Source organism: Symphalangus syndactylus, chromosome 2, assembly GCF_028878055.3.
Source record: "Symphalangus syndactylus isolate Jambi chromosome 2, NHGRI_mSymSyn1-v2.1_pri, whole genome shotgun sequence".
Taxonomy (NCBI): Eukaryota; Metazoa; Chordata; class Mammalia; order Primates; family Hylobatidae; genus Symphalangus; species Symphalangus syndactylus.
The window spans coordinates 142,290,557-142,312,090 of NC_072424.2; the positions used below are offsets into that span (position 1 = coordinate 142,290,557).

The following is a 21,534-nucleotide window of genomic DNA, read 5'->3' on the forward strand; positions in this document are numbered from 1 at the left end:
CTCCACCTATTTTCTCTTCTCTGCTGGGATTTTATGACATAAATGTATATTTTGTTAAAGTCATATTGGTCTCTGATGCTCTCTTGCTTATTTTCAGTCTATTTTCTCTCTGTTGCTCAGACTGGGTAAGTTCTAATGTCCTGTCTTCAATTTTCCCATTGTTAAAGATTGAATTTAGGGTCCCACAAAATTTCATATGTTAGAGCCTTAACCCCAGTGTGGCTGTATTTGGATATGGGTCCTTTAAGGAAGTAACTAAGGTTAAATGAGATCATAAGGGTAGAATTCTGATCTGATAGAATTTGTATCCTTAACAGAGAGAGCTTGTGCTTGTGCAGGCATCTCTCTCTCTCTCTCTCTCTCTCTCTCTCTCCCCCCCCCTCGCTCTTTCCCCCTACCCTGCTTCTCTCTTTGTATTTATGCACGTACCAAATAAAAGTCATGGGAGGACACAGTGGGAAGGCAGCTGTCTGCAAGCAAGGAAGCAAGCCCTCACCAGAAATCACATTGGCCAGAACACTGATCTTGGACTACTCACTCTTCAGAACTGTGAGAAATATATTTCTATTGTTTAAGCAACCTAGTCTGTGGTATTTTATATGGCAGCCTGAACAGATAGATTTTAATACTAAAAAGCTGGGTGTTTCTGTAATGAACACCTGAAAATGAGGAAGCAGCTTTAGAACTGAGCAATGTGTAAAGGCTAGAGGAGTTTTGGGGTACATACCAGAAAAAGCCTAGATTACCATGAAGGGACTATTGGTGGAAATGTGTACATTAAAGGTGACTCTGGGGAGGACAGCAAGAAAATAGAAGACCTGGAGAGAAAGTCTTCATCTTCTTGAGAATGCATATATCGTCATAAACAGATTGTTGGTAGAAATATGGATGGGAATGGTCATTCTAGTATGGTCTCAGGTGGAAATAAGGAACAGGTTATTGAAAACTGGAGTAAGGATGATCCTTGTTATAAAGTGGCAAGCACCTTGGCTAAAATGTGTCCTGGCATTTTGTGGAAGGTGGACTTTGAGAGTGATGAAATTGGATATTTAGCTGAGGAGATTTCTAAGAAAAATATTGAGGAAGCATATTCGGTTTTCCTTACATTAGGAGTAAGAAATGAGAGGAGAGAGGTAAATTGAAGAAAGTATTCAGCAAAAAGGAACCAGAACTTGATGATTTAGAAAATTCCCAGACTATCCATATTGCAAAAAAGGAGAAAACATGTTCCAAAGAGAACACTACCGGTGTAGATGAAAAACTACTTAATAAGATTCACGTTTCTGTAAACCACAAATGGAATCAACCACTTCAGCAGAAGCCAGAAGTAGAGATGGGATTATCCCTGCAGAGACACTGCCAGTTTGAAGTAAAGGAACCTAAGAAAGCATGACACAATGGAAGAAGGCTACAAGATTTCTGAAATCTACAGAAGGAGACCATAAAGCTTTGAGCTGTGAACATGCTTCATCCTTTAAGAAAAAGAAAAGAAAAGAATGTCCCTGAAGGTGATTCAGAGGTTATTAGGGCTTCCTCCTCAGTTTCAAAGAGGGAGCTATCACCTCTGTTTCAATGGGCTTGGCTGCTGTCACCCAAGTCCTTATAGGCAGAACCACCTGGCAAAGTCTCAAAGGCAGGGCCACCACAGCTGAAGGAGCAGGTCTTCCCTGCAGAACTATGGGGGTGATGCTGCCATCTCAGTGGGCCTGGAAGAAGAAGCATTGATCCAAAGTTTATTCTTGTCTTCAGATCTATTGGAATTTACCTGCTAGGTTTTGGGCTTGCATGGGATCCATCACCTCTTTCTTCTTTCCTGTTTTTTCCTTTGGAATAGGAATGTCCATGCTGTTCCTGTCTAGCCATTATATTTTGGAAGCACATACTTGTCTGTTTTCACATGTTCACAGGTAGAGAGGTGATAGGGTTTGGCTGTGTCCCCACCCAAATCTCATCTTGAATTGTAGCTCCGATAATTCCTACATGTTGTGGGTAGGACCCAGTGGGAGATCATTGAATCATGGGGGCAGTTTTCTCCATGTTGCTTTCATGGTAGTGAGTAAGTCTCAGGAGATCTGATAGTTTTATAAGAGGAAAGCCCTTTGACTTGGTTCTCATTTTCTCCATTGTCTGCCACCATGTAAGTCATGCTTTTCGCCTTCCACCATGATTGTGAGGCCTCCCCAGCCACGCGGAACTGGAGTCCATCAAATCTCTTTTTCTTTATAAATCACCCACTCTTGGGTATTTCTTTATCAGCAGTGTGAAAAAGGACTAATACAAGAGGCATTCTACCTCATGATGAATCATACCTTGAATCTCACCCGTGTCTGATTTAGGTGAGTTTAGATGAGACTTTGGACTTCGGACTTTAGGGTTGATGCTGGAATGAGTTAAAACATTCAGGGCTGTCAGGATGATATTTGCACACAATGAGAACATGAATTTCTGGAGGTCGGAGATGGAATGTTATGGACTGAATGTTTGTGTCCTCCCAAATTCATATGCCGAAGCGCTAACCCCCAGTGTGGCTGTCTTTAGAGCTGGGGCATCTAAGGAAATAGTTAAGATTAAATGAGTCCATAAGAGTGGGGTCCTTATCAGGTAGAATTAATTTCCTTATAAGATGAGACATCAGAGAGCTCGCTGTCTCTTACTGTGAGTGCTCCAAAGAGAGACCATGTGAGGATGCAGCAAGCAGGTGGCCATCTTAAAGCCCAAAAGAGAACCCTGGCTGGACACGGATCAGCTGGAACTTGGACTGTGGGCTTCCCAACTTCCAGAACTGTGAGGAATAAGTTTCTGTGTAAGCCATCCAGTCTGTGGTAGTTTGTTAGGGCAGCCAACAGACTAAGACAACAGCCAGCATGCACCCCTCCATTCAGCTGTCAAGCCTTCCATTGAGTGTTTTATTTCAGCTGTGTGCAGTAAATGTAGTCATGATACAAAGTAAACACAAAAATACTGTAGCAAACAAAAACTCACAAGGAATGCAAAATCATGACCTAAAGGTTGGCAAACACGAAGGCTTGATCTCAAAGAAACAAACAAAAATCCTGGGCCTAAGACATTGGGTTTTGGTGTCTTTGGAAATTATCTAAAATGTGTCAGTTAATGGCTTAATACAACTGTGATTAATTAGCCAATCATTTGTGGGCTGGTCATAGTTACTCAGCATTCTCTCTTAAATGCTTACTCTTTAAATAAGTTACTGAATTATCTGCACTTATTTAATAAATAAATATTTATTAAGGGCCCTTTATTTCCTTGGTGCCATTCTAAGCATGGAGATTAGATTAAAAAAATATAATGTACTTTATACCTATATTGATTGTATTTCGGTTTTAGCCTTATAATTATGAAAAACAAAAGTCCTCAATATTTAGGGTGTGTATTGTGGGCACTGATACAATGAGTACTTAAAAAATTCTTCTTCTTTACTTCTAGTAGAAGCTGTTTCTTACTCTTGTTTATAACAGAAAGGAAAGAATAAATATTAAATATATGCAGCATAAAGCCTCTCTTGGACTCCATCTTCATGTAGAATTATTCCTGAAAAATAGCAGTGACTCAAAAGGCTTCCTGATCCCCACAGGTGGCCAGAGGTTTCAGTGTGGCAGCTGGCAAGCCCAACGCACTGCTGCGGAACAGCAGCAGGGGGACCACTGAAAGAGCCAGTTAGAAGGATTTATTTTCAATTTGTTTCTTTTTTCTCCTTAATCAATGGAAAAATATCTGTAATACTTAGCCTGATAATCAGAAAAAGGGAAATGTAAGACACAGATTATTGGTTCATAAAATAAAGCTCCAGACCATTCTGTTTTATTATACAGAATGGATTGGTTGTGGTCTGTTAGCAGGCAGAGACACTATGCATACAGATACCATAATAATAGTAAAGAATGGTGGAGTGGAGAACCAGTGCCTCTGTTCCAACTATTTTTATAATTGCTCTCTATCTACTATCTCTGCAGATATTCCATAAACAGTGTGCAACACTAACTCCATCCTTTTGTTGCATTTGTTATTATTTTTGCTATAGACAAAATTTTCAACCATGCAGAAACAAAAGTTTAAAACCGTTATGTTGTTCTCTGCATTTACAGGTTTGCAGTAATGTAGGGTAATTAGACATGCTGTTAAATGACCAAATTAAACACATCATGTTTTGGTAAAGAAACGAACCCAAGAAGTAGTAAAGATGGTGGGGAATTCCTGAATCCCAAAAGTCTCCTTAATTTTTACCATTGGACATTCATATGTGTGTGTGTGTGTCTGTGTGTGTGTGTGTGTGTGTGTAGTAATTCAAATCAGAAAAACAACAAAAAGGCACCAGCTTTCAAAATCCAGGTGCTTTAGTGAGACAAAGACTATTTCAGATTTCAAGGGCTCAACTCTGTGGATTAATATCTTGCCATTCAAAGAGTTAGTTAGTACTGCGAGGTCATTTATTGATTCCGTTAACAAATATGTGTTGACTACTTACGATGGGCCAGGGCTGGTTTTGATGCTAATGGTCAGTGGATTTCAAAGCTAAATATGTAAGGATTTACATATGTAATATGTAGTTATTATATTTAAATATATAATTACATATTTTAGGTTTCAAAGCTAAATATGTAATAAATATGTAATGTGTTGCCAGAAACATTTTTCCCTGAGCAGCAACTGAACAGTGGGAAACCACTCAGCTGGAGGCATGCTCCCATTCGCCCTGCTGGCCTACTGTCCTGCAGTTTTGATGTATCAGCATTCATTGAAGATAAATATGCTTTTCCCTGAAGTTTTTGTTTGTCTCAAAACCAGTCTAAGACATGTTTTCTTCATTTGAGAGATCTCCAGAAGAGGGCTTGAAAAAGAAGACCAAATACGATGTTGACAGTGGTGCGCCAGGATTGGGAAGGGTAAAAGTGTCCACAGAAGACAGAATAGACAAGAGACTAGCTGAAGGATCAACGTATCCATACATAAGCAGACAACTAGTAATAATAGTAAAGAATGGTTGAGTTTCCAAACCTACTGCTTTGTAAAAACAAAACAGAACAAAACACCCTAAATCTTAGTGGCTCAAAACAACCATAATGTTTCTGCTGATCTTGCTTGGCTCACATATGACTGCATCAGCCAGCCATTCAGACTCGGATGGAATTCTAAGGTGGCCTCACATACTCGTGGTGGGAACTGGTTGGGGGCTGGAACTTTCTTCTCTTTTCTCCCACCACTCTCTCAGCCCTTTCTCTCCCTGCATCCTTCTCCATTTATTCACTAGGCTGGCCCAGGCTTCTGTATTTGGCAGCAGGACAATCTAAGAAACTGAAGGCAGAAGCTGCAAGTTCCTGAGACCCAGGCTCTGAATCTTCCACAGTGTCACTTCTGCCAGGTTCTGTTGGTGAATGCAAATCACAGGGAACAGATCTAATGGTCAGTGACACAGACTGTATCTCTTAAGGGGAGTTATGCAGAAAATTGTGACCATATTTGATCTACAGCACCTAGTAAGGACTACATGTCCTGTGTATAAGAACATAATTATGTAAATATATAATATCCATATTTCAAAATAACTGAAACCAGTCTCTGTTGAATAAGAGATGACTGGAAATTAAAACACATAAAATAAGAAAAGACCGTGACAGAGTGCAAAATAGGCTTTGGTATCATGTTGAAACAATGTAAAGCTTGTAGTAAAGTTGCAAGAATTGTTTGAAGAATTTCCATCTGTCATTTATTTGAATTTCCCAAATGCAAATATTTTACCACATTTGCTTCAGCAGTAGAATAAGGATGAATAGGTACATATAAATTCTGAAAGGAGATTAGTAGCTGTGGGTGGGATAGTGAGAATGGGAACTGAGTACTGATGGATAAAGGGTTTCTTTGAGCAGGATGTAAAAATGTATAGAATTAAAACGTGGTCTTGAGTGGCACAACTCAGTGGGTATACTAAAAACACGAAATTCTACACTTTTGATGAGTTAATTTTATGGTATGTGAATTATATCTTAATAAAACTCTTTAAAAATACTATACATGAGTACTAGGTGAAAGAATTTCATTATTAATGAAATCAAATGAAAGGTTGTGGGCTTAATGTGTGCTAGGACTCTATTCTAGATCATCAGAGAGGCTACATTGTCAAAATAAATAGGAGAATATTGGTGAAGTCCGTGAAGTGACCTGCGAACTTATATACCCGCCCCTCTGAGTATGTCCTTTCAGCCTGAGGCATTAGGTGGTTTCAGTTATTTCACGGGCCCAACATGTGACTCTCTGACTCAAGGGAGTTAGAGAAATTGAGTGGCTTTCCTGGGTCTTCTGGCCTGCATGTGGCAGGAACTGGGTAGGAATAAACCAAGGCCTGGATCCAGCCTCCTGCACTCTGCCAGTATATGTAGGTAGGGATCTGATGGGCCAGTTTTGACTCGGTGGGGTATATAAAACAGACATGGCCCATTGTAGATTTATAAATACATATAGAAAAATAGAAATATCAAATATTGTTCAAAGAAAAAGAAACCTGAAACTAAACAGAGTTGACACAGGCAGTTGTTCCATCTTTTGGCTGATCAGAGCACTCTTTGTATCAGCATCTTTCAGAAGTATCTGGTTTTCCTTCACAAAACATTTGTTCTCGTTTTAATTCGTTGCCTGTAGTTTGCATTAAGTCATATTTTAATTCATTTTATGTGTCATTTACCTAGAAAATTATTAATAAGAAATAACCATAGCAACTAAATAACAACTGATACCTTTTGGAAAGGCTTAAATAAGTTTTGAATAACTTCTTGATTGCTACTGTAGCTAAAATACGTGTTTTGTGAAAAATACACATTATATTATTGTCGTGGTAAGAAACTGAGATAAATTACAGGTAATTTCCATTTTGTAGTACTGTTTCTATGGTTATATAAGCAATTTATGTTACGTCAGTACTTGTTACCATGGTTATTTCAGGTAATTCCAGGTTAATAAAATTAAAACGGTGTGGGTTTGTTTGTTTGTTTGTTTCGTTTTTGGTGATGGTTGTTGAATAAAACTGTTCATGTGGAAAGAAAGAAATATCCCTTATTGGTAAAATAGAGTATTTCACTTAGTCGTGGTACTGGGTGACTGGAGGGAGAGTAAAAGAGTGGGCACTTCATTCTTATTAGGAACCCCCTCAACTCCTCTCCCACGCTTAGACAACTGTGAGACCCAGGCATCTCGAGCAGCTCCAGTTAAGCTCTTGCACATGACGGGCTGAGCCACGATAACAGATGGAAAATAAGCTCTAAATCCTAACATTCCCTCAGCTGCTTGATATAAAAAGAGTGACAGAAAAATTAATGACTGCGAGCTCAGAAACAGCAAGTACTGTCCAGATGCTTGTTTCGTTGTTGTTGCTGACACTGTTTCTATTGTTTATTCATTTTTCTCTTGTTCTCCTCTGATGGACACACGGACTGACGTAACTTCAAGAGGAGATACGTGTATTGGAGTAGATACCTGAAATGACTTTTTAAGGTGTGAGGGTGGGCAGGGAAGATACCTTTAGTACAGGATTGATGTGTCAAGCCTGCCAGGGAAAAGGGAGTGGTAGAAACCCCACTGGAAGAGCACGGACATCCTCATGGGCAGAGCAACGATGTCCAAAGCACATGCTACGCTGGACTTGGCCGACGTCTAGGAGTGACTACGTTTCTTCTGGCTACCAGTTAGGTTTTAGCCAAGGGACCACACTGCTTAGGCATGTGACCTTCATTTGACTTGGTAGTAATCTCTAAGAAATCTGAAACCAAACGCCTGGCCCTCTCCTAGAGAGTCTTTCGAGGTAAGCGGAAAAAGAGAGGCGTCGCTGGAATTTTACAGCATAAATGTTGTGTGGCTTTATCTTAGTTTTTTTCTCATTATCTTTTTCTCACTTTTCTTACCCCACACTTTCTTAGTTTTGCTTTCCTGCCCTCCTCACTCATCCATCTGATTTAAATTTTACATTTTGTTTTTTCATGTGTATTTCTGCTAAGTTCTGATAAACCCTTATGAGGCAGAGTATGGTATGAGTTAATAAAATAGAAGTTAGGAACAATTATTGCAATGACAGTATAAAAGTAGAAGAAGAACTGCACATACTGCATATGTGTATACCCATACACAAGGGTGCACAACAGTGTTTCAGCTAAAAATCTGTATCTATATATCTACATTCACATCTATCCTTTTAAAATGTGTGTGTGTTATTTGGGGGTTTGTAAATTAAACCATTGCTAAAAGCATAAAACTATTACATATCTAATTTTGCCCAACTTACATAAATACCAGGATTTTCCAGTACAATTCATAATCTAACAGAATATCTTATTGAGAAACCATAAAACCAATTCTACGTCTCTTAATGCCAATACCAATAGGGTGCATATTTCAGTAGATATGAATAATGTGTCCACTACATTCTAGCAAGTGTATGTTACTGAATCTCCAGGAAAATCTGTGGATAATGTCTCATTTTCCTTTTTTTCTCCCTATGGAGACAGGAAGAAGTTCTGATACAAGGGAAAGAAACGATCCTCAGACAAAAAAATACCTGGCTCAACTTACTATGCACATCAATTAGAGCAATTTAACTGAATTTTCTGTCTGTCTCTTCATGTACAAATAGCTCCTGTTCAGAGATCCTCACAATTACTGTGAAATTCACAGCAAGAAAGTAATTTTTCATAACCTGTAAGTACATACAATATTAACATAAGATACCAAATTATTAATAAAAAGTCATAATCCAAAGCTCATCATTTTTCTTTCCAAATAAATTAAACACATCTGGATAAAACCACTTTCTACGCCACAAAAGAACTTGGAAAGAATATATTGGGATTGTTTAGTGGGATTCCCTTTCCACAACACATCCATAGCGTCTCTTTCTCTCTTTCTCTCCTGTTTTTAAAACCAGGATTACTCTGTTTTAGACCTGTCATTCTTCCATGTTGCTAACTTGACAAACTCTGTCTTTAAATATGCAATTGAATCAGCCTGTTTCAAGAAATATTACACAGAGCATAGCAAAGCAAACACAATTCCAGCTCAATTTTAATAACGCTTTTACTTTAATTATAAAGTATGTTCAATGGCAGTTTCAAAATTAAATGAAAAATTTTTACGTGACATCTTAGCACCCATAGGATAATTGAAAAGGAAGGTTGGCTGAGTAAATTAGGTTATGAAAGCTAAGATGTCAAAAGAATTTTTGTTTAAAAAAATGAAATCTATTTTCAATCTGGGGAACACACGGTGGAAGAATCATAGATCTGGAAGAAAGGAACATTAAGCATTCAACAGGTACAGCTCTCTAGTATGGAAGAAATTTTACAACAAGAACAACTGCAACAAGCAAGAGGCTCACATTGCCTCCTTGAGCCTGAGAAGGATTTGCCACATTCTTCAGATCATTATACAGAAGATCTCTCTTCAAATCAGGGCAAAAACATGACATTCAGTTTCGGCATTATTGCGTTTATTGCTCAATGCATTTAAATTTACTCGTTTTATCGACATTCTGTCTGAGACTCCTTATTTCTCCCATAACTGCAGTAGGTTGGCCGTACTTATGTTAGTAATGTGATGTTGAAGGTTCAAAGCAGTCACTTGACCTGGAGTTTGGGGTGAAGATAAACTACAAGGATTATTTATATTACCAGCAGAGTAGCTCTGATGAGACTATGTGACTTCCTTCTAAGTAAGGATTCCGGATGTCCTAATCAAGACGATCAATAAAATTAAAAATGAAATAAATTATCATATTCATTAAATATATGGAAATAGCGTATTCATTTATTTTACTAAAAATGAAATGGATTAGCATATTCTTAGTGGTTATTTTAAGATTAGATATTAAGTATTTAATTGCTCAGTTGTGGCAAATGTGATCGACCCATCCCCTCAATTAATCCTTTTTTTTTTTTTTTTTTGCAACAGATTCTCATTCTGGTGCCCAGACTGGAGTACAGTGGCGTGATCATGGCTCACTGCAGCCTAAACCTCCTGGGCTCAAGTGATCCTCCCACCTCAGCCTCCCATGTAGCTGAGACTACTGGCATGTGCCACTATGCCCAGCTAATTTTAAAATTTTTGGTAGAGATGGAGTCTCACTATGTTGCCCAGGCTGGTCTCCGACTCCTGACCTCAAGTGATCTTCCCACCTCGGCCCCCCAAAATATTGAGATTAGAGGCATGAGCCACCACATCCAGTCTAACTATTCTCATTTTAACAAAAGTTGTTTTTATGTACAAAGCAAAATTAATTTTAAATATTTTCTAATCTAACATATACTAATTATTACTAGAGATACAAAATAAGCATTTGTAATATGCCAAATTTTACTTTATTTTATTATCACAAAAAACACACAAGATAGATATGTTTCTTTTCATACTTCAAAGGTGGGAAAACAGAGTCATCAAGGAGCAACCTACCCCCAGGTCACCTGCCATACATTGGCAAGATCCAGGACTTCAAATTATATTCTGTGTTTTTACATAAGTTTTTTGTAATATTGCTACCTGTGTCAGTAGCCCTTAATCATTCTAACTCTGTAACCACACTATTAAAATTTATTGAGTCCACCAAGAACTTTGGTTTATGTAAGATATATCAAAGACTTTACCATATCAGAATTTGAAATGAGAAAAACTTAAAATATGTATTTAGTCATTGAATAATAATAAATCCATTACATGTTAACCAAAATAATATATCTTCTGATACCTATGCTTCTCAAAGCAAAATATTATTGAGAAGGGGTCATTCTTTTAAAGTTTTTACAAATCTCTTTAATATCTGGCTTAAAAGAAGACAGCTGAATTTCCATGTCTGCTTCTGCATTCAATGTAGTGCAATATATTGCTTTTGTTAATACATATACTAAAAATAACTGGCGTCACACGGATACATTTTTGGAAAAGGAAGGAGCATTATATTTGCCTTTCTAGATAATTGTGATGTGTATAAATAACCCGAAGTCGATAGTTAGCAGTTTCTTAAATGTTAGGTCCTGCAGGAGTGGCTCACAACCCAGCACTTTGGGAGGCTGAGGTGGGAGGATTGGTAAAGGCCAGGAGGTTGAGACTGCAGTGAGCCAAAATCATGCCACTGCACTCTAGCCTGGAAGACAGAGACAGACTCTATCTCTAAAAAAACAGTTGCAAATATAGAATCTTGAACCATGGCAGTAAACCCTGTACACTTGTGAGAGAGTAAGAGGAAACTCTGCAAGTCCATTGCGCTTACTTCAGGGGTTCTCAGGTCACATTTTAAAAACCATTAATCTTTGATATTAAATAATATTTGTGAGTATGATTTTAATGACTATATAATATCTTAAGAATAAATCTCCCATCATAATCCTCCACTTACTATTATATTCTAGATTTTGTTTATATAAATAATTCCATACTTTTTTATATATGGTAGATTTTTTTTAGATAGTGCTTATGAGTGAGTATGGATCTTATAAGGCATTACTGCATATGATCAAATTTCTTTCCTAGCTGTTACAGTCAGTCTTGCTATGAGTAGTCTTGTGCATCAAGTGAACATTTCTGTTGAGCATATACCTCATGATGGAATTGCTGGGTCATGGACTTACTCATGATCCACATTAATAGATATTTCCTAACAATTTTCTAGAGTAGAGTAGAATCCTACTTACAAGGGATGTGAAGGACCTCTTCAAGGAGAACTACAAACCACTGCTCAATGAAATAAAAGAGGATACAAACAAATGGAAGAACATTCCATGCTCATGGGTTGGAAGAATCAATATCGTGAAAATGGCCATACTGCCCAAGGTAATTTATAGATTCAATGCCATCCCCATCAAGCTACCAATGTCTTTCTTCACAGAATTGGAAAAAACTACTTTAAAGTTCATATAGAACCAAAAAAGAGCCCGCATCGCCAAGTCAATCCTAAGCCAAAAGAACAAAGCTGGAGGCATCACGCTACCGGACTTCAAACTATACTACAAGGCTACAGTAACCAAAACAGCATGGTACTGGTACCACAACAGAGACATAGATCAATGGATCAGAACAGAGCCCTCAGAAATAATGCCACATATCTACAACTATCTGATCTTTGACAAACCTGACAAAAACAGGAAATGGGAAAAGGATTCCCTACTTAATAAATGGTGCTGGGAAAACTGGCTAGCCATATGTAGAAAGCTGAAACTGGATCCCTTCCTTACACCTTATACAAAAATTAATTCAAGATGGATTAAAGACTTACATGTTAGACCTAAAACCATAAAAACCCTAGAGGAAAACCTAGGCAATACCATTCAGGACATAGGCATGGGCAAGGACTTCATGTCTAAAACACCAAAAGCAATGGCAACAAAAGACAAAATTGACAAATGGGATCTAATTAAATGAAAGAGCTTCTGCATAGCAGAAGAAACTACCATCAGAGTGAACAGGCAACCTACAAAATGGGAGAAAATTTTCGCAACCTACTCATCTGACAAAGGGCTAATATCCAGAATCTACAATGAACTCAAACAAATTTACAAGAAAAAAACAACCCCATCAAAAAGTGGGCGAAGGACATGAACAGACACTTCTCAAAAGAAGACATTTATGCAGCCAAAAAACACATGAAAAAATGCTCATCATCACTGGCCATCAGAGAAATGCAAATCAAAACCACAGTGAGATACCATCTCACATCAGTTAGAATGGCCATCATTCAAAAGTCAGGAAACAACAGGTGCTGGAGAGGATGTGGAGAAATAGGAACACTTTTACACTGTTGGTGGGAATGTAAACTAGTTCAACCATTGTGGAAGTCAGTGTGGTGATTCCTCAGGGATCTAGAACTAGAAATAGCATTTGACCCAGCCATCCCATTACTGGGTATATACCCAAAGGACTATAAATCATGCTGCTATAAAGACACATGCACAGGTATGTTTATTGCGGCACTATTCACAATAGCAAAGACTTGGAATCAACCCAAATGTCCAACAACGATAGACTGGATTAAGAAAATGTGGCACATGTACACCATGGAATACTATGCAGCCATAAAAAATGATGAGTTCATGTCCTTTGTAGGGACATGGATGAAACTGGAAACCATCATTCTCAGTAAACTATCGCAAGGACAAAAAACCAAACACCGCATGTTCTCACTCATAGGTGGGAATTGAACAATGAGAACATATGGACACAGGAAGGGGAACATCACACTCTGGGGACTGTTGTGGGGTGGGGGGAGGGGGGAGGGACAGCATTAGGAGATATACCTAATGCTAAATGACGAGTTAATGGGTGCAGCACACCAACATGGCACATGGATACATATGTAACGAACCTGCACATTGTGCACATGTACCCTAAAACTTAAAGTATAATAATAATAATAATAATAATTTTCTAGAGTAGTTTTCCCAGTTTACCCTCCCATTATCATTGTAGGACAGTTCTAATTGCCTCATCTCCTTGACACACTTGGTAATTTATTTTAGTGTATTTTCCGTTTTACCTAATACGGTAGAAGTGGAATTGTATCCCATTATGGTTATCATTTTCATTTCCCTGATGACTCACAGATGAGCAAATTAATGTGTTTATTTGTAATTTGAGTATTCTGTTTTGTGAGGTGTCTTTTCAAGTTTTGCTCATCTTAATTGGATTGTCCGTCTTAGACTTACTTGCTTGTTAGAGTTCTTTATGTATTCCAGAGATCAGCCTCTTGTTGACTGTGTGTATTTAGAAGATCTTCTCCCGTGATGGGGCTTGTTTTGCAATATGTTAATCACTTTAAATAATTTGTAATATATTTCAGTATATATTTTTCCTCTTTTGTAGTTACTGCTTTTTTCCTATTTCTTTAAGAAATCAGCTCAACTCCAAGATCAGCCTGATGTTCTCTTGTTTCCTGCTAAAATAGTTTTCATTTTAATATCAATTTAAATATGAATGCCATCTGGAATTTGATTTTGTGTTTTGTCTGAAATAGGATTCCATGTCAACTTTGTTTTCCAGAAGAGAATATAGTTACATAGCACCAACCACCAATTTTTCCACTGAACTGTATTAATTAATATAGATTTTTGTTAGGTCTTGATTTTTGGAATATAAATTCCCCAGATTTATTCTTCTAGACCATCTTCACTAATCTTGTGCTTTTGCATTTCTGTAATTTTAGTATCATTGTATCGATTTCTAAAAAACTTTCTTGGATTTTGAATTTTGGTTGAGATTTAAATGAATTTATAGACAAATTTTGGAAATATTGACATCTTCACAATATTGAATGTTTCAATCTGTGAACATACAATTGGGAAATATTGCTCCTTTTTCATTAGATTTGTTTCTAGTATTTGATATTATTATTGCAATATTATATGGATTTTGCAATAGTAAGTGGCAACTTTTAGAAATATACATTTTCCAATTGTTTGTTGCTAGAACATAAAATACAATTACTTTTTTTAATGACCGTGTGCTGGACACATTGTCATTAATTCTAAATGTGACATGTTAATTCTAAATATTAATTTTAAATAGTTTGTTGATCCCTTGGATGTTCTAGATATATCATCACGTTGTCTGCAAATAATGACAGGCTTGATTTCACCTTTAAAATTCATGTGGATATTTTTTAAAACCTTGTAACAGAGGCTAGATAATTCAGAACATTGTTGAATAAGAAGAATAACAAGCATCTCTTGATTTTTCTTGATCTAAGAAGTGGTGGAGGGATGTTTTCAATATCCCAGTATTGAAAATCATGGCTTTATTAACAGTTTTTCTTTTTCAATTAAAAATGTACTCTCCTTTGGGAGGCCAAGGTGAGAGAATTGCTTGAGCCCAGGAGTTTGAGACCAGCCTAGGCAACATAGTGAGATCTCATCTCTACAAAAAAATTTAAAAATTAGCCAGGGGTGGTGACACATGCCTGTAGTCTCAGCTAATTGTGAGGCTGAGGGAGGAGGATTGCTGAAGTGAGCCATGATCACACCACTGTACTCCAGCCCTGGCTACGGAGTGAAACTCTGCCTCAAAATTATTAATTAATTAATTAGTTGAATAATTTAAAAGGACTCTCATATTATTAGTTTAATAGTAATTTTCATTAAAGAATGGGTATTAATTTTTTAATGTTTTCTGCAATTATCTAGATAATATGGTTGTTATGACTTTGATTCTTAATGTGGTTAAAGAAAACATTGATTGATAACCAATTGTTATCCAACTTGAGAGTTTTATAATAAGCCCTATTTGGTTGTAATGTAGCATCCTTTATATGTGTTATGGAATTTAAGTTTCTAATATTTGTTAATTTTTGAGAGAAATTAGTCAGAAATTTTATTTTTTATGTTGTTCTTGTCATGTTTTATAGTAACAGTTATGCTAAAGTCCTAAGAAGCTATGGACACATCCATGTTATTTCTCTAGTGGTTCAGAGTAAATAAAAATTACAGATGGTCCCTGTCTCCCTGACTTATAATGGTCAGTATTCAGTAGAAAATGTAGTTTGAGTACTCATATAATCCTTCTATTTCCACCTTTAGCTAAAGTATTCAATAAATTTCATGAGATCTTCAACACTTTATTATAAAAAGGCTTTGTGTTATATAATTTTCCCAACTGTAGGCTGATGTAAGTGTTCTGAGCATATTTAAGGTAGGCAAAGCTAAGTTACGATGTTCCATAGGTGAAGTGTATAAAACGCATCTTTGATTTACAGTATTTTCAACTTACAATGGGTTTATTGTGAGGTAACACCACTGTAAGCCAAGGAGGATCTGGATATCCATATACTTGACCCTTTTGTATCCATGCTTTTTGTTTGTTTATTTTATCCATTCTTTAAAGAACGGCTTTACATTTCCAATTATGAATGTGCTTCCAGTTAAATTTCCAGTTTTATTGTTTAAAAATGTCTCCATTGTATTTTATACACAATAGTTCTTCCCATTGCTTTTGTCTGATATTAATGTACCATACTATTTTTATGCTTACTCTTTCTATGGTAAATATTTCATATTTTTAATTTTAGTACACGTGTCTATAAATTTTAAATATGTCTTTTTTAGCCAGAATATAGTAAGTGATTGTATCCCATCTGGCACTCTCTGTGTTTAATTGGTATATTTAATCAATTGACATTTAATATAATTATCGATATGGTTATATTTCAGTGTAAATTGCATCATTTTTCAATTTTTTCTATGACTTTTTTTCTCTCTTACTCCTTTTTTGCATCCTCTGAGTTGATTAAATATTATTTTTGCACTCCATTTTATTTACTGAAAGTACTATTGGCTGCCTCTCATTTTTACCCCTTTTTTAACTGATTGATTTAGGCGTATAATATGCAAAGTTAGGCATATTATATGCGAAAAGTATCATTTAACAAAGTCAGTAGCACATCACACATTGGCGTTTTGCATGTCCTACTTCACACTTCTCAGTTCAAATCTGAAAGTTCCTTTTTATTTCTCACCTCACACTTAAAGCTTGTTTCCTACTTTACAAATGCAATGAACTGACAACGGGTTAATTTCATTCCCATATTATAATTGGTGCTATTGTTGTGATATTTTTCTTTTTATGAGCTATCTCAGATTTATAATTTTTGTTTTAGACAATTAGATACCTTAAATAAAATTATGAGAAGTAAAAACATACACACAAACAAACGTACGTGTATCAATTTATTTACTTTTGGTTTTGCTCATTTTTACTGAAAATATGATTATCTATGTGTGTCATTATTCTTCATCCCAAATAACTTCATTTTTATATAGTGTAGTCCAGCTGGAAACATTTATTTCATGTTTATCTTTTAAATGATATTTTCACTGGATACAGAAACCCGAAATACAAATTATTTAATTAGACAATAAAAAATAGTAGAATAAATCAAGAAGTTCAAACTTTTGTTTTTAACTCAGCAGAATACATAAATATTGACTCAAATAATAGGAAGGAATGGAAGCATACATTCTCAATAAGAAAATGACAAGGAGCAAATAACTACCAAATGAAGGAAATTCTAATACATTATAAGAGACTTCTTTTACGATAATGTAAGAATAAAATTTTTCAAAACTTAAATGAAGTGTATCTTCCTACACAAACATTATTATCTAGATTTATGCCAATGGGAATATATATATATATATAATATTTGACATATTTATGACTGTTAAATATCTTTTATACCTGATAATATTCTTTTTTTAGAAATCTACTTTTTAAATGTTAATATAGCCAATCTAGCTTTCTTTGGTGTTTGGATGGAATATCTTTCTCCACTGATTTACTTTCGATCTATATTTAAGTGGATGTTTATTTACTTATGGTAGAGATCTTATAAAATATATATAGCTGGGTCTTGCTTTTAATAAAATCTGAGTTATTTTTAACTGGTAGGTTCAAATCATTTGCATTTAATGTGATTATTCATATTTTGGATTAAAATCTATCATGCTGCTAGGTATTTTCTATTTTCCTTTTATTATTTTTTCCTTTTTTCCTCTTTTATACCTTCTTTCATACTATATGATTTTTTAAATTACTGTATTTTTAACTTCATTTATGCTTTATTTCTCACTCTGCTTTTTAAAATTGTACTGAGTATACTAGCATTTATAATATTAATTTATAAGTAATCACAATCTTTCTTCAAATAATATCACAGTGCTTCATATATAATGTATGAAACTCATAACAATATCATCCCAATTCCCCCTACAAAGCGTTGTGCTATTGCTTTCATACGTTTTATTTTAGATATAGAAACAAACAATATGTTGGTATTATTTATTCTATACACAGTCAGTTATCTTTTAGATTGATAAAAAAAGAGAAAATGAATTGTATAATCATTTCAATTTTACAACTTTCTTACTGCAATGCTTGTGTCTATATGACACCTTATTCTTTCTGCCTGAAGAGTTTCCTTTACCAATTTTAGTAGTGAAAATTCAATAATATGAGGTCTTTCTGTTATCGATTTTTTGAAAAGCTTTAATGTCCTTTTGATTTCTAAGACACATTTTTTGCTGAATATAGAATTCTAGTTTGAGGTGTTTTCTTTCAGCATTTAAAAAAATGGCACTCATTGTCTTCTGGTATACATAGTATTTAATAAAAAGTCTGCTGCAATATCGATCTTTGAGTAATGTGTCTTCTCACTGGCTGTATTTTATATTTTTCTACCTGTATCTTTGTTTCCTGCTGATGTTATGTGACATTCTTGGATGTGTGGATTCATATCTTTCATTTTGATAAAAAAAAAAAAGAACCACCATTATTTTTTCAAATATTTTTTCTGCCTCATTCTTTCTTATCTTTATCTGGGATCTCAATTATACAAAAGTTAGACCCTTTGTGTTATTGTGTTATTTCACACATCATCTGTACTCTGTTTTGTTTTTGTTTTTGTTTTTGTTTTTTTGACAGAGTTTTGCTCTTGTTGCCCAGGCTGCAGTACAATGGTATGATCTCAGCTCACTGCAGCCTCTGCCTCCCAGGTTAAAGTGATTCTCCTGCCTCAGCTTACTGAGTAGCTGAGATTACAGGCATGTGCCACCACACTCTGCTAATTTTGTATTTTTAGTAGAGACAGAGTTTCACCATATTGGTCAGGCTGGTCTTGAACTCCTGACCTCAGGTGATCTGCTTACCTCTGCCTCCCAAAGTGCTGGGATTACAGGTGTGAGCAACCATGCCCAGCCTGTTCTTTTCATTTTTTAAATTTTTAATTTATTTTACCTTCACCTTGTTTTTTAAATTGTGTCATTTCTGTTGCACTATCTTTAAGCCAATGATTCTTTTTTCAAATATACCAAAATTTTATAATAAGATTATCAGGCATTTTTAAATGTCTGTTACTATATTTTATTAGATTACCTTAGTTTCTCATCTGTGTTTTTTTCTGAAGAGCACCATGTATTCCTATTGTCCTTTTCTGTTATATCAGAGGTTGGTAAACTACAAGCCATAGACCATTCAGCTGCTCTCATAAATAAATTCTTATTGGGATACAGCCCTGTTCATTTATTTATGTTTTTATCTATGGATGCTTTTTAGCTTAATGGAAGGGTCGAATAATTGTGGGATATGTTGCATGGCTCTTCAAACTAAACATGTACTTCTCCTTGAAGAAAAATTTTACCAAAACCTGCACTAAGCTAACTAACTACACATATGAAGAAAGCCATTTAAGATCAATGAGACCTTAGCCAAGTGTATGTTAGAACTTTCAGCCTATCCTTGCCTTGCAATATTATTAATTAAGTAAACGTGTAATTATTTTGTTATGCAGAAAAATCTGGCTGGTATACCAACGAGCAATAGTTAGATCACAAAAGTTAGAAAAATTAAGCATTTACAATGAAGTAGAAAGTAAAAAAACACCAACCGTGGGCCAGGCACAGTGGCTTACACCTATAATCTCAGCACTCTGGCAGGCCAAGGTGCGCAGATCACCTGCGATCAGGAGTTCAAGACCAGCCTGGTCAATGTGGTGAAACCCCATCTCTACTAAAAAATACAAAAATTAACTTTGTGTGGTGGCAGGCACCTGTAATCTCAGTTACTTGGGAGACAACAAAAAAATAAGTTGTGTGTTGAAAAAACCACATTTTTTAATGAATAAATGGTCTAGTGGAGTAATAGAATGAACTGACATGGATGAAAGAGACTTAAGAGACCTGTCATCCAAATGCAATAAATAAACTTATTTGAATCTTGATTCATATGAATTGACTACACAATTATATTTTAAGAAATTGGATAAAATTTCATATAAACTTTTTTATAGATTATGATAAATGAGAATTTTAGTTTGTTAGATGTAATAACAATTTAGGGCTTCTTAAACAAGTCCACCCATTAGAGGTACATACCATAGTATTTAAAGATGAAATTATAAACTATATGGGATTTCTTTTAACATATTCTAGCAAAAACAATTGAGGTAATACATAAAAGAACAGAAATATGTGGATAGTTGTTGAATTTAAATTATTTGATACATATGGATTAATTATACATTTGCTTTATTTTTATATATGGTTAACAATGTCAAAAATAAAAATTCAAAAATTGTATACATACATATATTCCTACACATATACATATATGGAACAATAGGAAACAATGGAAAAAGGATTATATGGAATAAAGCCTGTAATCCCAGCACTTTGGGAGGCCAAGGTGGGTGGATCATGAGGTCAGGAGTTCAAGACCAACCTGGCCAACATGTTGAAACCCGGTCTCTACTAAAAATTCAAAAATTAGCCGGGCGTGGCAGGCATAGTGGCATGCACCTGTAGTCCCAGCTACTCAGGAGGCTGAGGCAGGAGAATTGCTTGAACCTGGGAGGCAGAGGTTACAGTGAGCCAAGATCGCACCACTGCACTCCAGCCTGGGTGACAGAGGGAGACTCTGTCTCAAAAAAAAAAAGCTATCTAAGGGGCTGATAAAAGACTATGTCTTGAAAGACATTTTTAGCAAAATATCTCAATATATAATTAGAGTATCAATAAAAACCTAAGTTACAAAGCTCTCCAAACATTATCATGATCAATACACTAATGCTATTCTTCTAGACATGTTTGAAATAAGGGCATTGCTATGATGAATGACTAGCAAGTAGGACAACCTATAAGAAAGGCACACGAAATTAATACTTTAAGGCTATATTGCATTTGGCAATGGCAGATAATCTACTGGGTATGGGTAGAATACTACAAATAAATGCTTCATTATTTTGGATGAGTAAAATTGTAAAAGCGAAAAAGAAGTCTTCGCTGATCAGATTTTAAAGCATATTATATTTTATTTGTTTCTATTTTCTCCTTCTTGCAGGTAAACAAAGTTTATCTGTTTCGTGAGGTTACACTTGGGTAGAGCATTGGTTGGGAAGATTCTCAATCAATTATGCTCACTGGAATGAAACAAGAACAGAAGTGTACCTTCCTCTGCCTTTTAGACATTCAATTATGTTTATTTGTTTAGTTCCTAGTCCTTGTTTGAATGTGGACTATTGAATACAGGGCAACATTTAAATGACCAAGAGAGACTAAACTAATTTATATTTAAATCTAATGACAGTCAGATAGTCCATAGAGCGAGAGCCCAGGTTTGCATGGGCTGTGTGAACCGCAGGTTTTCTGAGGATGAGGGAAATATCGGAGAGACATGAACTATTTCTGTGAAGATTCAGGGACATTCAGGTGAATAAAGGTGATTGTAGGTCATTTTTCTGTGAGTCATAAGTTGCTATTTTATTGAGATGCCCTTGGTAAAGCTGCAGTTAACATTTAAGTTGCTGTTTGATTCTTCTGTTTGTATCATACTGGTTTTCTTTTGAATGTGATATCGTTTCGAGACAGGTTACAAGGTAGCCCAGTTTTATTCAAGTTAGCAGAAAGTCTGTCCTTCTAAGTTCTGAGTATAGGTTATCTGTTGGTCTATGTTTAGGGTTCTTCTGAGTTCTTATTTTGTTTTATTGTCTTTATCCGTCTTTTAATGAAAACT

The 21,534-nt window shown here is 35.6% G+C and overlaps 1 long non-coding RNA gene across 1 annotated transcript in view; it reads left to right on the top strand.

Annotated features, from left to right (window-relative positions):
• The first annotated feature begins 323 nt into the window (after positions 1-323).
• Positions 324-21,534, top strand: part of LOC129463523 (uncharacterized) — a 29,145-nt gene continuing 7,934 nt past the window's right edge. The window contains exons 1-3 of the long non-coding RNA XR_008651210.2: positions 324-549; positions 5,267-5,418; positions 8,508-8,697. This is a non-coding gene — a long non-coding RNA (uncharacterized lncRNA). The remainder of the gene's footprint in view (positions 550-5,266; positions 5,419-8,507; positions 8,698-21,534) is intronic.